At 44.1% G+C, this 12,347-nt stretch overlaps 1 long non-coding RNA gene across 1 annotated transcript in view; it reads right to left on the bottom strand.

Annotated features, from left to right (window-relative positions):
- Positions 1-4,928: 4,928 nt before the first annotated feature.
- The window catches only part of LOC128932367 (uncharacterized), a 49,386-nt gene continuing 41,967 nt past the window's right edge, over positions 4,929-12,347 (bottom strand). The window contains exons 2-3 of the long non-coding RNA XR_008482123.2: positions 7,044-7,181; positions 4,929-5,062 (exon numbers count right to left, since the gene is read on the bottom strand). This is a non-coding gene — a long non-coding RNA (uncharacterized LOC128932367). The remainder of the gene's footprint in view (positions 5,063-7,043; positions 7,182-12,347) is intronic.

The raw sequence follows: 12,347 nt of genomic DNA on the forward strand, positions 1-12,347 counted from the left end.
ATCTAAGAATTTGATTTTAAAATATCTCAAATATGTGAGTAACATTTCCCAAAAGAAGACATACAAATGGCAAACAGGCATATGAAAAGGTGCTCAACATCACTGATCATCAGAGAAATGGAAACCAAAACTACAATGAGATATCATCTCATCTCAGTTTAAAAAGTGGCTTTTATCCAAAAGACAATAATGAATACTGGTGAGGATGTAGAGTAAAGGGATTCCTCCTACACTGTTGGTGGGGATGTTAATTAGTATCATCACTATGGAGAACAGTTTGGAGGTTCCTCAAAATCTAAAAATAGAACTACCATATGATCCAGCAATTCTATTGCTAGGTATATACCCAAAAGAAAGGAAATCAACATTTCAAAGAGATATCTATACTCCCACATTTATTGCAGTACTATTCTCAATAGCCAAGACTTAGAAGCATGCTAACTGTCCATCAACAGAGGAATGGATAAAGAAAATGTGCTAGCCGGGAGCAGTGGCTGACACCTATAATCCCAGCACTTTGGGAGGCCAAGGCGGGTGGATAATGAGATCAGGAGATCAAGACCATCCTGGCTAACAAGGTGAAATCCCATCTCTTACAAAAAAAAAAAAAAAAAAAAAAAAAAAGAAAAGAGGCCAGGCGCGGTGGCTCAAGCCTGTAATCCCAGCATTTTGGGAGGCTGAGGCGGGTGGATCATGCAGTCAAGAGATCAAGACCATCCTGGTCAACATGGTGAAACCCTGTCTCTACTACAAATAACAAAAAATTAGTTGGGCATGGTGGCACATGCCTGTAATCCCAGCTACTCAGGAGGCTGAGGCAGGAGCTGGGCATGGTGGCACATGCCTGTAATCCCAGCCACTCAGGAGGCTGAGGCAGGAGAATTGCCTGAACCCAGGAGGCGGAGGTTGCGGTGAGCCGAGATCGCACCATTGCACTCCAGCCTGGATAGCAAGAGCGAAACTCCGTCTCAAAAAAAAAAAAAAAAAAGAAAGAAAAGAAAATGTGCTACATATACACGAAGTACTTACTATTCAGCCATAAAATGAATGAGATTTTGTCATTTCCAACAACACAGCCAGAACTGGGGGTCATTATGTTAAAGAAAATAATCCAGACACAGAAAGACAAACTTCACATGTTCCCACTTATTTGTGGGTACTAAAAATTAAAACGATTGAACTAAATGAGATAGAGAGTAGAAGAATGGTTACCAGAGGCTGGGGAGAATAGCGTGAGTGGGGTGGGTTAGGTGGAATGGGGATGGTTAACAGGAACAAAAATATAGTTGAGCAGAATGAATAAGATCTAGTATTTGAGCCAGGCATGGCAGCTTGTGCCTGTAATCCCAGCTACTCCAGAGCCTGGTGAACACAGCAAAATGCCATCTCTACTAAAAATGCAAAAAATTAGCTGGTGTAGTGGTGTGTACCTGTAATCCCAGCTGAGACATGAGAATAACTTAAACCTGGGAGGTGGAGATTGCAGTGAGCTGAGATTGCATCACTGCACTCCAACCTGAGTGACAGAGGAAGACTCTGTCTAAAAAAAAAAAAAAATCCATTAGATGGATATAGCATAACTTATTTAAAGAATTTTTCTTAGATTTATCATATTTAATTTTTTGTATTATAGATAACACATAGCAAAAAAAACACCTTGTAGCTAACGTTTTCTTTGAACATTTTCTTACATAAATCATAGGATAAATTGCTGTACACTGTTTATGGAAATCTATGGTGCCTTTGAAAGTCTTGTTTCTGTGCAGGTATATCCATAGCATTGCCATCTCCCAGAAAGAGATAGTAAGTATAAAGTTCTTGGAACAAACAATTTTCTCTCTACCTCTGTTACTGCATTCTTTTCTCTGGATAACCAGCCAACTGGTTATCCTCTGCTTTGTCATCTTGCTCTTGGTTCCAACTGTACCATGGTCTCAGTGCAATATCATAATCAATATCTGTAGATTGACTAGTTGGCCTCTCTCAGATCAGGTTTCTGGCCCAATAAGCAGGGGCAAGAAACAAGAGCACAATCCCATGCACCACCTACTTATTGCCCATTCATTAGGAGTTAGGGGATTCTTTCTTTTTTTGTTTGTTTGTTTGTTTTGAGACAGGGTTTTGCTATGTTGCCTAGGCTGGAATGCAGAAATGCAATGGCTATTCAAAGACATGATCATAGGAACTGCAGTCTCAAACTTTTGGCTTCAAGGGGTCCTCCTGCCTTAGCCTCCCAATAGCTTGGACTACAGGTGCACACCACTGTACCCAGCTGAGTGGTGGCTTCTTTTACAGGTGAGTTAGAAAATTAAAAAAACAAACAAATGAATCACCCACCATTTAGTATAACTATTACAGGATCTCACAGATGAAATAAACCTCAAGAATGTTATTTTTGAGGGCCCAAAGAGAGCTTGGTAAATGTACAATGAGATGTAAAGAAGAGGGAAAACCACTCAAGTTCTTCAGACATTATATTATATTATATTACATTAATTATATTATATTAAATCGGTCAGGGTGTTGGGTGTTTGCTGGAGTGAAAAGCATATTTGTTATTTTATTATCATGATGTTAAGAAAATTCACTTTTATTGTTGAGAGAGTCTCATTCTCTCACCCAGGCAATAGTGCAGTGGTGTCAACGCAGCTCATTGCAGCCTCAATCTCCTAGGCTCAAGAGATCCTTCCACGTCAGCCTCCTGAGTAGCGAGGACTACAGGTGGACACCATCACACCCAGGTAATATTTTTTTCTATTTTTAGTGGAGATGTGGTCTTGCTGAGTTGCCCATGGTGGTCTTGAGCCCCTGGCTTTAAGCAATCCTTCACCTTGGCCTACCAAAGTGCTGGGATTATAGGTGTAAACCACAATGCCCAGCCAGAAAATTCACTTTTTAATAATATTGAGGTTCAAGATTTGGATACAAAACAAGATAGAATCATCTAAAGAAGTATAACACTTCTTCTAGTGTTAATTTTACTAGAAAACTTGCCTCAACATTCAAAACTAGATGTTAATGGGGAAAATATTTAGAACTGTCTATTGGTGGTATAAACCCAAAAGTTTCTGAGATAGGTCTCAATCAGTTTAGAGGTTTGTTTTGCTGAGGTTGAGGACACACCCAGGAATAAGAAACACAAGCCACAGTAGGCTCTGCAGCCCATTCTTTTTCCGAAGAGGGAGGGAGATTTATTTGTTTGTTTGTTTATTTGAAATGGATTCTCATTCTGTCACCCAGGCTGGAGTGTAATGGTGTGATCTTGGCTTACTGCAACCTCTGTCCTTCTGGGTTCAACCTCTGCCTTTTCAGTTCAAACAATTGTCCTGCCTCAGTCTCCCAGGTAGCTAGGATTACAGGCGGGTACCACCATGTCCAGCTAATTTTTGTATTTTTAGTAGAGATGGGGTTTTGCCATATTGGCCAGGCTGGGATCCAACTCCTGACCTCAGGTGATCTGCCTACATTGGCCTCCCAAAATGCTGAGATTACAGGCATGAGCCACTGTGCCTAGCCCCAAAGAGGATTTTGAGGGCTTTAACATTTAAAGGGGAAAAGTAGGCAGGAGGGAAAAGGGGGAAAAAAAGAGGGAGGGTATGGTGATATTCTTGTGAATCAACATATTGCCCATGAAAAGGAGAGGGTAGAGGAATCAGTCAATTATGTATTCATCTCATGATCAGTAAATCTGTACTTTACATAAGAAAAGTAGGCCAGGTGTGGTGGCTCATGCTTGTAATCCCAGCACTTCGGGAGGCAGAGGCCCGTGGATCACCTGAGTTTGAGACCAGCCTGGCCAACATGGCAAAACCCCGTCTCTACTAAAAATACAAAAATTAGCCAGGCATGCTGGCATGTACCTGTAATTCCAGCTACTCAGGAGGCTGAGGCAGGAGAATCGCTTGAACCTGGGAGGCAGAGGTTGCAGTGAGCTGAGATTGCACTACTGCACTCTGGCCTGGGAGAAAGAGCAAGACCTTGTCTCAAAAAAAAAAAAAAAAAAAAAGGTAAACATAGAGTAGACGAAACAGTCAAATATGCATTTGCTGGGGGAGGGATGATTTCTAATCTCCTCTTGTCCTGCACCCATGAAGACAAGCTGTTAATTTCTATTGTTAGGGTTGGGGTAGGAGGTCCCCTGTGGAGACCTGTGGCCTTTTATCTGTACCTATCAGTTTGGAGCAAAAGGAAAGGCAGTTTTTTTGTGATTCCGTTTTCAAGCTTAACTTTTCCCTGTTGGCATAATGAATTGGAGGTCCCTAGTTTTTATTTTTCTTTCAGTATGGAATGATCTAGAATTCAATCTAAAGCAATGAGTTTACTGGATGTGAGGGTTGGTAGGTGACAATGTCACCTTTGAATGCCAGGTGGTTTAGAAGATTGCATTCAGGTATATATGTGGGTCCATATCCAATGCAGAAGTAGATAGTGTAGGGGAGGAAAAAACTCCTCTTTTACTCATCTTAAGTTCTCTAGCTGGTGCCACATAAATTAGGCCGGCCAAAGACAGATTAACAAGACAAAATTAAACAGATGTTTATTAGCACATGCCTGATGCTTACATCTGGGCATACTCAGAATTGATTGACTACATTAGGTGGTTAGAAGTTGGCTTTCTATCATCTTAGGCTTAAACAAGGAAAAAAGACTTTTAGGCTTCTGCATGGGGGAGGCACATTAGGGGTAGGTAACCAGGAAAAGTATGATAAACAAGGGTTGTTTACAAGGTTTGTTATACAGATGGAAATGACTACTCCATGGATAGGAGTTGTTAAGGGTACTCTTCCTTCTGGCACCAGAGGGAAGTGCCATTTCTAAATGTAAATTGACTTTCTAAATGTAATTTCCTGGTCTTCTGGTTCTTAGCGGCCTTTAGCTCAAAATAAGCCATATGCCAAATAGGCATATTTTCGGGTGGCACATTCTAGTACTCCTCAATATTCATAGGAAACTGAATATAACCTGTCTTGGAGATTGACTCTCAAATGTCCAAGAAGCTCAGCTCCAGAAGGGCTGCTACTGGAATGACGCCTGCAGAATCTGTGTTCAGAAATGTGACTGCCTTGGAGAATTAAGAGAAAGAAAAATAGGAAAACACCAATCCAGCTATTCGAACGGCTTTTGATGTATGGGGGCTAAATTCTCACAATTGGTTGTGAACAAGTAAATATGCTAAAATCACCCAACTGTAAAGTTGAGGGTTTTGTCCTAAGAAGCAATAAATTATAAAAAAGGGGATTTTAGTTTTAGAGATATATTATTTAAATATATATATATTTAGAGATATATTATTTAAATATATATATATATATATATATAGAGAGAGAGAGAGAGAGAGAGAGAGTGCTCTTTTTGCCATCTGGAGTGCAATGGCACTATCTCGGCTCACGCAACCTCCACCTTTTGGGTTCAAGTGATTCTAATGCCTCAGCCTCCCGAGTAGCTGGGACTGCAGGCGTGAGCCACAGTGCCTGGGTATCTTTTTAATTTCTAAAGTTACTGTGGATGTCTACATCCCTGCATTCCCCCACAACTGCCTTTTTTTTTTTTAAGACCTGGTCTCACTCTGTCACTGAGGCTGCAGGGCAGTGATGTGATCATAGCTTACTCCTGGTCTCACTCTGTCACTGAGGCTGCAGTGCAGTGATGCGGTAGCTTACTGCATGCAGCCTAGAATTCCTGGGCTCAAGCAATTCTCCCACTTCAGCCTCATGCACCACCACATCCAGCTAATTAAAAATATATATATATATTTTTTTAGAGATGGGGTCTCACTGTGTTGCCCAGACTGCTCTTGAACTCATGGCCTCCAGTGATCCTCCTGCCTTGGGCCCCCAAAGTGCTAGGATTATAGGCAAGAGCCACCACACCCAGCCCTTCTTCATTTCTTATTCTGAGAGGCTGAGACTGGTAGAGGAGAAGAAGAATGATGTAGTTTGGAAGTACAGAATTATTCAATTTGGCTACTTCTATGTTTAAACTGAGAAAAGAAAAATGGGTCAGAACACTGAGCTAGCTGTGGTGTGCAACATCTAACAGGCGAAGAGAGACAGGAGGATGGAACCTCAGTAACAGTCCTGCCCAACGTGCCCAGGGGCAACTATTTAAAGAGCATTTTATTCTTTCTTTTCTTCTCTGTAGTTTCCTCACCAGCTGCCTCCCCATCATCTTTATGTTCTTAGAATTTGTTATACAAGGAACAATGTAATGCAAGGAACAAGCCAATCAAAAATTTATGTTATCTTAATGTAAATTATGGGTAAATAATTTAGAAACTGCCTCTTTCTTTTTTCCTTTAAAAACTGACTTGTGCCCAGTACAGTGGCTCATGCCTGTAATACTAGCAATTTGGGAGGCCAAGGCGGGTGGATCACTGGAGGTCAGGAGATCCAGACGAGGCTGGCCAACATGGTGAAACTCCGTTTCTATTAAAAATACAAAAATTAGGCCGGGCGCGGTGGCTCACGCCTATAATCCCAGCACTTTGGGAGGCTGAGGCGGGTGGATCACGAGGTCAAGAGATCGAGACCATCCTGGTCAACATGGTGAAACCCCGTCTCTGCTAAAAATACAAAAAATTAGCTGGGCATGGTGGCACGTGCCTGTAATCCCAGCTACTCAGGAGACTGAGGCAGGAGAATTGCCTGAACCCAGGAGGCGGAGGTTGCAGTGAGCCGAGATTGCGCCATTGCACTCCAGCCTGGGTAACAAGAGCGAAACTCTGTTTCAAAAAACAAAAACAAAAACAAAAAATTAGGCATGGTAGCATGCACCTGTAATCCCAGCTACTCGGGAGGCTGAGGCAGGAGAATTGCTGGAACCTGGAAGGCAGAGGTTGCAGTGAGCTGAGATCGTGCCATTGTACTCCAGCTTGGGTAACTGAGCGAGACTCTGTCTCAAAAAAACATAAACAAAGGCTGGTAGCAGTGACTCATGCCTGTAATCCCAGCACTTTGGGAGGCCGAGGTGGGCAGATCACCTGAGTTCAACACCAGCCTGGCCCACATGGTGAAACCCTGTTTCTACAAAAATACAAAAATTACCTGGGCATGATGGCAGGTGCCTGTAATCCCAGCTGGTCGGGAGGCTGATGCAGGAGAATTGCTTGAACCCGAAAGGCTGAGGTTGCGGTGAGCCAAGATCGCGCCATTGTACTCCAGCCTGAATGACTGAGAAAGACTCTGTCTCAAAAAAAAAAAAAAATTTAAATTAAATTAAAATAAAAACCAACTTGTAACTGCTGCTAATCAGAGACTATTCAGGGCAACTTGAATCAATGCTTCTGGGTTGTAGTCCTTAAACTGGCTCAAACACACTTCCTACTTACATTAATTTTGCATAAGTATTTTCTTTTAGGTTGACATATCTGGTGTAAGTCAGCAGGCTTTAAAATGGCAGCCTGCTGACTAACTGGCATTCCTTCTCTGATTCAGTGGTTGGTACCAGCATAAACCCACTGTATTCTTCCAGCTCCAGAAGGTTCAGTGGCCACAAAAGTTTCAGTCCTGAATCTGGGTCTCCCTTTCCTTTTCAGCTGGGGTCTAGATTTTATTTGGGCTGTGTTTTTCAAATGCTCCTTTCACAGCTGGGCATAGTGGCTCACTTCTATAATCCCAACATTTTGGGAGGCTGCGGCAGGAGGATAGCTTGAGGCCAGGAGTTCAAGACCAGTCTGGGCAACAGAGTAATACCCCGTTCCTACAAAAAATTTAAAAATTAGCCAAGCATGTTGCCATGTACCTGTAATTCCAGCTACTCAGGAGGCTAAGGCCAGAGGATTGCTTGAGCCCAGGAATTTGAGCTTGCAGTGAGCTATGATCACATTATTGCACTCTAGCCTGGCCAAGTGAGTGAGATTCCTGTTGTCATGGAATCCCTGGGGTGTTGCTTTGCCAACCAGAAACCTCTGTGCTGGCCGTACATTCTGCCTGAGTGTTGCTTGCACCTGCTGGGCTCATTCTGCCCACTCAGCCTCTCAGGCTGTACTCGGCTTACGCTACTGGCCTGGATCCCACACTTACCAAAGGCGCGCCAGGCACGGAGTGGTGAGAGGTTTGTGGGTGTGCGAGTACAAGGTGAGGCCACTGTGCACAGCCAGGAATGCTGGCTGCTACAGCAGGGCAGGCAGCTCCAGGCTCTGGCACATGTGCCAGCTTCATGTGAGGCTGTGGCTGGACCAGTTGTATCACACGCAGCTTCTGCTGCAGGCACCAACATCTGGACAAGGAGAATGTAGTGGCAGCCAGAAGCTTGGAGATGACAGGAACCACAGAGCCCCAAAGAGGGTGTCACAGCCCTGGCTTGGAGATCCCCTAGGTCTGGGCTCCCTGAAAGGCCACAGCTCTTTTCCCCTTCTCATTGCCCACAGCGTGGCAAGCGGGGTGCATGTTTCAGCCCTATTTGTGTTACAGCTCTTTCAGTGCCATCATTCAGCGGTTCCTGAGTTCTTGTCGCACATACAGGAAGAATAAGGTATACAGACAACTGGAGGGTGAGCAAAGCAGAGAGAGGCCTCACTGAGTGACAGAACAGCTCCCAGGATACCCAAGGTGGGTAGCTCCTTTCTCCAGCCAGGTTGTCTCGATGAGTGTCCAGCTCTTAGGAGAGAGGAGACCCAGAGCGGGTAGTTCCTATTTGAGGCAGGCTATCCTGACGTCTGTTTGAGTCCAGGGTTTTTATGGGCTCAGAAGGAAGGAAGTGCATGATGATTGGCCCATAGGTGATCATGGATGGGCTCAGAAAAAGCACCATAATCTCTCACTTTAGGCGTGGCCTCCACCTGGAACTGGCAGCCCAGCCCCCAGGCTTCAGGCCATCCCTGGCTTAAAGGTGAGCAGGGACCTTTCCCTTTCTGCCCAGGAACCTACCTCCTGCCATCAACATGCCATCCAAGGCACCCAGGCTGTGCATTGCAAGGGGGACCTGCAGGCCCACACCAGGCCGCCCTCAGCACCCCTCCCACACTCATCAGTGCCCAAAGTCCAGAGGAGGCCAGGGTGGCATGTCAGCACTGTCCCAAGTGCACACACACCCAGCTGGTTCACGACAGCATCTAGGCTTGGCCACAACTTTGCTTCTGCAACTGAGTGGGCACAGAGTACAGAGGGAGGCCAGGGAGTGAGAGCAGGCATTTCTGAGCCTGTGGGGCCAGCAGGGGCTTCCCCAGGAGCATAGGATACTTGGGTCTGGAGATGCAGAGCTGCAGCTATGCTCAGGGAGCACAGGGTTCCTGCCCTGCCAACTTGGAAGTGAGCAGGGCTCCTGCCTGTTCTCAGCTCCTGTTGGCTCCATGGAACATGCAGCCCTGGCTGTTCTTCCCCACTGTAGCCAGCATCTTCACAGCAGCTGCTCCAGATAGGCTGCCGCTGTCTCTAAAAACAAAGAAAAAAATCAAACCCTCTCTTTCCTCTAAAAGTGAGGGCTTTGGTCTCTGTGTCTGAATGTGAGATTTGGGTAAAGAGCTCTGCAAAGAACTGCCTTCTCTGCCTCTACCTCAGGGCAGGAAGTTCAGGTTATGGTATGGGCAGTCTGGTACCAGCAGTTACACTTGTTTGGGCCTAAAATTACATAGCATGCTTTAAAAATTGCAGCTGTTGGCTGGGTATGGTGGCATCTTTACAAAAAATTTAAAAATTAGCCAGATGCAGTGGCACTCACCTGTAGTCCCAGCTACTTGGGAGGCTGAGGCATTAGGATTGCCTAAACCCAGGAGTTCAAGGCTGCAGTGAACTATGATGGTACTACTATACCCCAGCCTGGGGTCCAGAGTGGGAGCCCATCTCAATCAATCAGTAAATAAAGTAAAATAAAATAAAATTGCAGCTGCTATCTATTCCTTGTAATTTAGACTTGTATTTTCACTTGTGACCAATTTCTGTTAGTTTCAGACTGAAAAGTGCATAAGCCTAAGTTTTCTTGCCTCCAAGAGAAGAGGTAACTGCTCCCTTTGACGCATTCGGGTGTCCTGAGTGGCTAGAGACTGGACAGTGGTGTCAGACTATTGTCTGGGATGTGAAGCAGCCTCATAGGGCATTTTTCACCAGAAGAGCATTTTAGGGAATCTAATTCATCAGGAAAGGTTAAAAATTAAGGAGTTGGTTACCCCAATACCTTGAGCACCCTACTGCCGCCTGGCAGTTAGAGGCAGTCTGAGACACATAACAGAGAGATTCTTGACTCTTGGATGACACCTGAGGAGTGACACTCAGAAGCAGTACACTTCAATGCAAAATGCATTTCTGACCTTGGTCACTTTTGAAAAGTTCCTAAATTATAGGTATTCAAGCTTCAAAATTGGAGTGCTCTTTTAAGGGACAGTTCCTTTAGAAACACCAGCTGGTTTTATGTACAATACTTACAGGGTGTCCTCTTGTTAAATCCAGGAAAACGGACCCACATGACTCAGGATGGTCATAAATAGCAATGGCTGAAATGAGGGTCCTTTGAAATGCTTAAAATAACTCATGTGTGTGCACAATTGGAAAAAGCTGGTTTTAGAACCAGACAGATTGAAGGAGAACTACTCTCTGTGCTGGCTGAAATCTGAAAAGAGATTTGAAAAAAATTTTTTAAGTTCTGTGGTTAGAAGTCAACTTAATTAAAAGCTGATTATTTAGGCTATAATTTTTTTTTTGGAAAAAAAGCCTCTCTGCTTTTTCTGTTTTGGGTCCTGTTTCCGAGACTTTTTTTCAGTCAACTGAAATCCTTCATAAAATACGTTTGGTCCCTGGGTTTGCTTGCTTTCCTGTTAACACGATTCTACTAATAAGAATGTAAAACTTCACTGGCCTTTTAGAAAGCTTAAAACCTCCCCAAATTGGCTACTGTAGACTTGCTCTTCTATTTCCTTCTACTTCTACTCCTCTTCACTTTTGCCATTTTTAAAACCACATCACAAAATCTAGGAAACCAGCCTGATCAACATGCTGAAACCTCGTCTTTCCAAAAAAAAAAAAAAATACAGGTTGGGCATGGTGGCTCATGCCTGTAATCCCAGCACTTTGGGAGGCTGAGGTGGGTGGATCACCTGAGGTCAGGGGTTCAAGACCAGCCTGGCTAACATGGTGAAATCCCATCTCTACTAAAAATACAAAAAATTAGCTGGGCGTGGTGGTGGGCACCTGTAATCCCAGCTACTCGGGAAGCTGAGGCAGGAGAATTGCTTGAATCCAGGAGGTAGAGGTTGCATGAGCCAAGATTGTGCCACTGCACTCCAGCCTGGGCGACAGAGCAAAACTCTCTGTCTCAAAAAAAAAAAAAAAAACCAGAACAGAAACTAGCCTGGTGTGGTGATGTGCTCCTATAATCTTACCAACAGAGGAGGCTGAGGCAGGAGAATTGCTTGAACCCGGGAGGCAGAAGTTGCAGTGAGCCGAGATCGTGCCACTGTACTCCAGCCTAGGAGACAGAGTGAGACTCCGTCTCAGAAAAAAAAAAAAAATCTAGGGGAGCAGCCTGATAACCCTTGAGGAACACAGAAAAAGGTGCCCCCGGCCCACATATACACCTCCTCTTGGGGTCCTCTCTCTCCTTTGTGGAGTCTCAAGAGTCATGGGCAGGTTCCCCTCAGACGAATCTTTGGCTTTGAGGGTATGAGGGATTACTTTGTACTGTGAGAGAGAACCTGACTTTGATGGGTCTGATGGCTGGCAAGTAAGTCACTGGTAGGGGGCTCCTTGTTTCTTTGCATGATTAGATAACAAAGGTGTTGTTTGAATATGTGGAGGCTGTGGGAAAACTTGCCATCAAGGAATGAGAATGCCATGGGGAATGGGCTGATCACAGTGGGCTGATTGGCGTTGGGGGGATGTCTTCGTAGTGAGGAGCACTGCAGGATGTCCTGCAGCCCTGTTGCATGGTGTTTCCCTCTTTTGGGGGACTCAGAATTTGGTATAAAAATTGAATTTTTGATTCTGAAATATCTCGATGCTCTGCCTTCTGGTTGTGCCTGCTTTTCATGTATTTACATATTAGGCCCTGAAAACTGCAGATACTTTCTTTACCCTTTACACTAAAAGGCTCTACCCTGAAGTCAGTAATTGAATTAAGAAAGATGCTAAATGAATAAGGCCACCATTCTTACTAAATCAGTCTCCAAAATATAACTTTCTGATATTTACCTGGCTATTTTGAAACTCTTTGTAAAGGAAATCTTTATCTATTAAGGAAATTTCCATTTGTAAGGGTATCTCTCTCTTTGCACCTAAACCATTGGACACTTTCATCACAGGGAATACACTGACCTAAAGTTTATGTAACATACCTTACCTATTTAAGACACTCTTCCTGGCAATCTCAGCTGGGCCTTTATCTATTCTCTTCTTCGTCTCAGCAAATAATGGTGTTTG

Source organism: Callithrix jacchus, chromosome 6 (genome assembly GCF_049354715.1).
Source record: "Callithrix jacchus isolate 240 chromosome 6, calJac240_pri, whole genome shotgun sequence".
In the NCBI taxonomy this organism is placed as follows: Eukaryota; Metazoa; Chordata; class Mammalia; order Primates; family Cebidae; genus Callithrix; species Callithrix jacchus.